This window comes from Alosa sapidissima, chromosome 21, assembly GCF_018492685.1.
Source record: "Alosa sapidissima isolate fAloSap1 chromosome 21, fAloSap1.pri, whole genome shotgun sequence".
NCBI lineage: Eukaryota > Metazoa > Chordata > Actinopteri > Clupeiformes > Clupeidae > Alosa > Alosa sapidissima.
In genome coordinates, this window is record NC_055977.1 from 25,272,155 (window position 1) to 25,279,555 (window position 7,401).

At 43.2% G+C, this 7,401-nt stretch overlaps 1 protein-coding gene across 1 annotated transcript in view; it reads left to right on the top strand.

The window, feature by feature from the left end:
- The window catches only part of LOC121696183, a 45,263-nt gene that overhangs the window by 32,549 nt on the left and 5,313 nt on the right, over positions 1-7,401 (top strand). The gene's annotated exons all lie outside the window — the stretch shown is intronic.

The following is a 7,401-nucleotide window of genomic DNA, read 5'->3' on the forward strand; positions in this document are numbered from 1 at the left end:
TAGATAACAGTAGTAGATAGCGGTAATAGAGCGGTGGTAGGAGATAGCGGTAGTAGATAACGGTAGTAGATAACGGTAGTAGATGTGTAGTAGATAACGGTAGTAGATAGGTAGTAGATAACGGTAGTAGATAGGTAGTAGATAATGGTAGTAGATAGCGGTAGTAGATAGCGGCGGTAGTACATAGCAGTAGTAGATAGCAGTGGTAGGAGATAGCAGTAGTAGATAAGGCTAGTAGATAGGTAGTAGATTACCAGTGATGGGCAAGCTACTTGATATGTGTAATGAACTAAGCTACCATCTACTCTACAATAAATTCAGCTTCGCTACACAGAAGCTACCACCCATAAATATGTAGCAAGCTAAGTTACAAACTGTCAAAAGTAGCTTTATAGGCTACATTAGTAGCTACTTTCAGTTAATCAAACTGCATGCCAAGTCAATGCAATTTTAGTGATCAACACAACTGTCAGTCAGATAAAGGCTAAAATATGATTTATTCATTGAACAATAACCCAAAAACAATAAATACAAATCAGAGCATGAACGTGTGTTCGTATGTTTGTGTTGGATGTTGTTGATGTCGACAGGAATTTTTTTTTTGGATTACACAGAAGGCATCTGAAAATATATTTCTTTCGTACTTTTGAAGGTATGGCCACGGTGTAACATGTTCATGCTCTTCAACGGATCTTGGGCTCTCTGCCATTCTGTCTTTTCCCTCCAGTGTCTGTATGTGTGTGTGTGTGTGTGTGTGTGTGTGTGTGTGTGTGTTTACTGTGCGCTTACTGTCTATGGTGTGTCATCACTGTGAACATTAGTCTGTAGGCCTACCCATGCACTTGTACCCGGCGTGTTGTCGTTGACACAGAAACATCCTGTTTTCCTAATTTATGTGTTTGATGGCTGCAGGGAAACGCTGTCATGTGTGAAATGTCAGAAATGTCCATGAGAAATTTGCTTTCGAGACGCTACTGTGCTACTTGATCAATAAAAGAGCTTAGCTACTGAAAAGTTACTTGGTTTTGTAAATAGCGATGCTACTGCCAAGCTACTGACAAATGTAGTTAAGCTAGTAGTGTCGCTACAAGTAGCGACGCTACTGCCCATCACTGTAGATAACGGTAGTAGATAACGGTAGTAGATAGTAGGTAGTAGAATGAGGCGGTAGTACATAGCGGTAGTAGATTATGTAGTAGATAGCGGTAGTAGATAGCGGCAGTAGTAGATAGCGGTAGTAGATATGTAGAAGATAGCAGAAGTAGATAACTTTAGTAGATAGGTAGGAATTTAGGTTACACCATATCCAAATGTCATGCGATGTGATCGAGAGTCAGGTACTAAATCAGTTTGATTTGGAATGTTATGCTATGCGGTGCAACGTTTTAAGCAGGATCTTTTCTATTTTGTTATTCCTGCCGCTACATTGTTATTTTGAACGCAACAGAACAACATGTTTATCGCTTTCTGTCCAGTGTGGACAGAAAGCAATTCTGTATGTATGTATGTATGTATGTATGTATGTATGTATACTCTTTTGATCCCGTGAGGGAAATTTGGTCTCTGCATTCCGTGAATTAGTGAAACACACTCAGCACACAGTGAACACACAGTGAGGTGAAGCACACACTAATCCCGGCGCAGTGAGCTGCCTGCAACAACAGCAGCGCTCGGGGAGCAGTGAGGGGTTACAGTAGGTGCCTTGCTCAAGGGCACTTCAGCCATGCCTACTGGTCGGGGTTACAACTGGTCAAGTCCGAAGTAGGGATCGACCGATATGGATTTTTTAGTGCCGATACCGATACCAATTTTTTTCCATGAGCCTTAGCCAATGACCGATACAGCCTGCCGATTTTCTTGAGCCGATATTTGGAGCCGATACTGCTTTTATTTTGCTCCCTCAATTTACATCATACAAATGACACATAATTACACAAATGATGATAACAAATGTTATAAGTCTCAATTTAAAAAAGGAACATTTATTGAACTTATGGATGGGTGCACTGAATATGGTTAACTGTGCAAAATGCTTTAATCAACATCTTACAACACAGCCTTGATGATGCATTGCTTGCTGACATATTATCAGACATAATTCAGGTCATCACAAAATGTCCTTTGTCAACAGATTTAAATAATATAAGAAAACAATAAGCCTGAAAAGTAGCTATTGAAATAAAGTGCTTGATTTGTAATTTGCATGGTTTGAATTTTTCTATGTCTATATTTAAAAAAAAAAAGCTGCCAGATTTGTCAACCACAGAACATAAATCAGCAGAGGAAAATAACGTGGTGTCAGATGTTTCTGTTCTAAACGGCATCAACGTCAAAAGGTATAAAAATATATCTCTCAAAGTTTTAAAATCTCTCCTTCAGGTAGCGCAGCACTTTCATATCGCTGTGATGCGTGTGTCCCACGGAGTGAGACAGACCAGACACACACACAAACTTCTGTTTGGTAGCTAACGAACCACCATTGAACTGGATTGATAATGATAACGTTAGCAAACGGCTCTAAACAAGTAAGGCATACACGGTATGTTTGGTACATGATAAACGTTAACACAAATTAATATTCAACTACATATAACACGTCTGTCATTATTAAAGCTCTGATATCACTGCGATAGCAACTCGGCCCCGCTCGAAGGGAGAGGGGGAGGGAGACGCACACACCACACACCACAGCGCTAACCAGTAGGCCACGGCTGCCCCCATTCTACGCCATCGTGGGACGATCACATGCAGTTAGACCCTGTTAGCATCCCCTTCACAAACGCGTGCGCGCACACACACACACACACACACACACACACACACACACTTCCTGTGTGTTTCCACTGGCCTTATATAATAGGTGAGTCTTGGAGGGGGCAGCGTAGCGTGTTGACGGTCAGTAAACTCTTTCCCCGGAGTTAATCTATGAGGGCCAGTGCAGTAGATTAGGCTAGCAGCTGCGTGGTTTGCTGTTTACTGACTGTTGTGAGTGGCTCTGCATTTAGCCCTTAAGAATAGATTTTGAAAATGTAATCAACGCAAGACAAATATGGTGGGGTGTCGATTATTTTTGTTTTGGTTTTTGATTTTTTTTAAGGAGGAAGTAATGTCTTGCTTAATGAAAAATTTAGTCATGTGTGAGCTGTATATACTGTGGGCATGTCTGTGTGTGTGTGTGTGTGTGTGTGTGTGTGTGTGTGTGTGTATGGTGTGCATATCTGTATGTGTGTGTTTGTGTGTGTGTGTGTGTGTGTGTGTGTGTGTGTGTGTGTGTATGGTGTGCATATCTGTATGTGTGTGTGTGTGTGTGTGTGTGTGTGTGTGTGTGTGTGTGATTTATGCTATGCAAATGAGTGTCAGTGCTCCACCATGACAGATAGCGCTGCATGTGGTATCCTAATGAACCCACTGAAGTGCTGATTGAAAAGTGCTCTTTAATTGCCTTGGCCAAAAGAGCGAGGGGCTCACTTATTTTTCTCGTCTTTTTCTCTCCTCCATTCCTTCACTCCATCCCTCCTTCACTCTCGGATAATAACTTGCTGTTTCTCACTCGCTTGAGGAAAATAATAGCGATAGAGTTAGAGGGGAAAAAATAAAACACCAAAAAAACAAAGCTTGCAGTGACCGGGGCCGTGTTTTGAGCGACCTCTTCCGAATTGCTGGGTGACCCAGCCAAGACATATAGACGCCCTGAGGGTAAATCCAATCTTCCGATGGGGTGGCAACCCACAGCCTCACCTCCAAAGCCATTCTGACCCATGGAAAGAAACCGCAACTGGTTTTGCCTCTGTGCTGTTTCCAACCCAACACTGCTTTAGTCGCAGACACAGCAGAGGGGAAATTAGACGTATAGCAACTGCATGATAACCGATAATCGTAGGCAGTGCTAACACAAACGTATTTACTCTGAGTCTATTCTTGATTGCTTTCTCTCTCCCTCGCTCCTCTCCCATTGGCTGTTCTCAGTCACGTGTGCGCAGGGCTTTCCTCATACGGTGACTTTGACACATTTCTGGAAGCTTCTGATGATTTCTCCGGTAAGGATGGATCTGATTATCCTTCGCCTGGCTGGACTCTAATGAGATGCCTTGTAGTTGTGTGCCAGTAAAACATTCTCAACTCAGTTGCACACACACACACACACACACGCACGCACGCACACACACACACACACACACACGCGGGCAGACATACACACACACACACACGGGCAGACATACACACTCACATACATGCACACACACACACACACACACACACACACACACACACACACACACACACACACACACACACACACACACATACTGTGCAGTATCTCAGGGCCCAATTAAAAGATATATGGAGGAACAATCAGTGCCAGGTGGCAAACGACTTCTTCCAGACATTATGGCTGAACGTTAGCCTGCCCCCACGGCTCTTCGCGAGAGAGAGAGAGAGAGAGAGAGAGAGAGGAGAGAGAGAGAGAGAGAGAGAGAGAGAGAGAGAGAGAGAGAGAGAGAGAGAGAGTCGGCTGCTTAATGACTCCATTAAGAGGAGGCTGCTCCCCTCCCCTGCCCACCATCCATGGTGTCCATCCTTCATGGTGCCCACGGTCTGCCCGACTGGAGAGGCGGAGGTTGCCTTGAAGCACTCATTTCCCAAGGAGAGGGATGAGTGTAGAGGGGGTGAATGAAGAGGTCTGGACGATGGGTGATGCCTATTGGTGGAGTTGTGAGAAACTGGGCGGGATCACCAGCTTTCTTTCTCTGTCCTGTGATTGGCCGAGGGGTGGGACGAGATGGACTGGAGGTTGAGCCATAGTCGTAGCTGTGTGTAACAGAATGGGATTGACCTCCTCAAGTGTGAGGTTTGAAGAGTTGTGGACGCTAAAGGAAAGCCCTTGATACCACCCCTGCCAAGATGATCTTGTGCGTTGTGCGCTGCTTGTGTCATATTGGTAGGACAGGAAGCCAGGTACAGGGCTGTAGTACTCGAGTCCGGTCTTGGACTCGAGTCCGGACTCGAGACCGTTTTTCTATGGTCTCGGACTTGTCTCGGACTCGCTAGTATTTGGACTTGGTCTTGTCTCGGTCTCGGCCACTGGTCTTGCCAAATATGGCTTTTGGTCTCGACCGAGTCCAGGTGTCTTTAGGGCCATCAAAATGAACGTGTTAATCGCCGCGATTCATTTTGAAATACATAATGCGTTACAAAATATTAACTCAATAGTGTTTACCTTTGTGGGGGGCTGATGTCACGTAACGGAAGCCGCAAAACCTAAAACCGCAAGCCTGAGAGTTTATTTTACTGTCTGTGGAGTTAGCTGAAGATAAAGAGGAACCAACATTTAGTCAAATAGTAGCTTTACTGCAAACTGCTTTTCACTCTTGTTAGATAACGTTTACAATGTCAAAATGCACCAACTGCAACAGTTACATAAAGATGATACTTTTCGGCTCCTCTCCATTAAGATCCAACTTGAACGTATGCTACTCCATTTAATTAAGAGCGCGTCTGAACGCACACGAGAAGGAGAGAAACCGATTGGCAGGCTCCAGCTGGCTTGTCGTTGTTGATGATAATTGATATCTCCTTTTTAATATAAGAAACTTATAAAAGGAAGGCAACAAAGACGAGGTTAGAGGAGATTGCGGATTTATCCGATTTCCACTACTGACCAGTTATAAACATGTATGTAGGCTGCACTCACTGTGATTTGAAAAATGGACAAAAATATGAAGAGTTGTCTTTGCCTTTGTGTAATGGAACTGGTGAGTCTTGAAGTCTTCAATAATTTGCTTACATGAAGCAAATATTATGCCGATTGAAACACATTCCATTCAGATAGCTAGGTGACTGGCTCAGGCTCATCATTCACTTTTAATTGCAAACAGAAAATGTCTAGCTAGCATCATGCCATTACATGCTTCTATTTCCAAAGGAATGAAAACTGTTTATACCAACTTAATATCATGCTTATCATTGTTAATATTGTACAATACATGTGGTACAAACAATATTAGAGCTTGTGGACTAGCTATAGGCTATATTTCAATGGAGCTGGTAAAAAAAAGATCATTATGAGAACGTGGCCACAATGGGCTTAAAGTAACAGTGCACCATTTACAAATGAGTTAAACAGCATCATATATGTAGTATTTCTTAAGAAATTAATACTTTAAAACACAATTACTGTGTCAGTATTATCATTTAAATAATATAAAAGTGTTTTACTTTTACCTTTGTGGTTACTCATTAATTTTGTGATTTATGTTGAAGCTTTAGTCTTTAGGAACTTTTTAATTGCGGTTAATCGAGATTAATTCATTTCAAAATATATATTTTGAATCGTTTGACAGCCCTATAATAATATTGGAGAAGGGGAATGGCTACACTTACAAATCCTGGGTGTGTTCACACTGTTTTTGCTTTTAGATAATAATAATAATAACCCAAAATGATTGTCTTGATACTGTCATGCACAAGACTTTTTTTCCTATCCTGGACTCGGTCTTGACTCGGACTCGAACCTTTTTGGACTCGGTCTTGTCTTGGACTCGAACCTCTTTGGACTCGGTCTTGACTTGGTCTCGACTAGTCCTGGTCTTGGACTTGTCTTGGACTCGACAAAGGTGGTCTTGACTACAGCCCTGGCCAGGTATGACCAGTAGCTCAGGTGTGCTGTGAATTATGCGGGTTTGGTTGATCTACCACTTCGACTGCAGTGACCAGCTGATCAACTGGTCTGGACTTTGCAGAGTTCCATCATCTGGCATGATTCCATCTTTCATAACCATGTTCTATTTGAGACTCTCTCTCTTTCTTTCTCTCTCTCTCTCTCACACACACACACACACACACACACACACACACACACACACACATATACACAAACTGTGTGTCCTGCCCACGGTTCTAAATGAGTTACACAGGAAACTGGAGCCAAGGCTCCATCAGTGGAGGCGTCCCATTTATTTCCCATTAGCTACGTACCCTGCTGTTGGAGTAAGAGGCTACGTGGGGGCATTAGCTACGTAGCCTACTGTTGGAGAAGGTTGCGTCGGGAGGGGAGGAGAGGAGAGGAGGGGCTTAACACACATTTATATCAAGTGTTTGAATACTGTTTTTTTTTTTTTTTTTTTTTTTAAACACTGCCCAAGCTGCCCATCCTCCCCACCCTCACACAGCAGCCCTCCCACCCCCCATACTGTCCAAAAACCCTCATTGCCATTGAGCAACTTATAAAAAGCATAAAAAGCATACTCAGTTTTGAAGAGGAGAGGAGAGGGGAGAGGAAAAGAGAGGAAAGGGGAGGAGAAGAGAGGAGAGGAGAATAGAGGAGATGAGAGAGGAGGAGAAGAGAGGAGAGGAGAATAGAGGAGATGAGAGGAGAGGAGAAGAGAGGAGAGCACCGAGAGG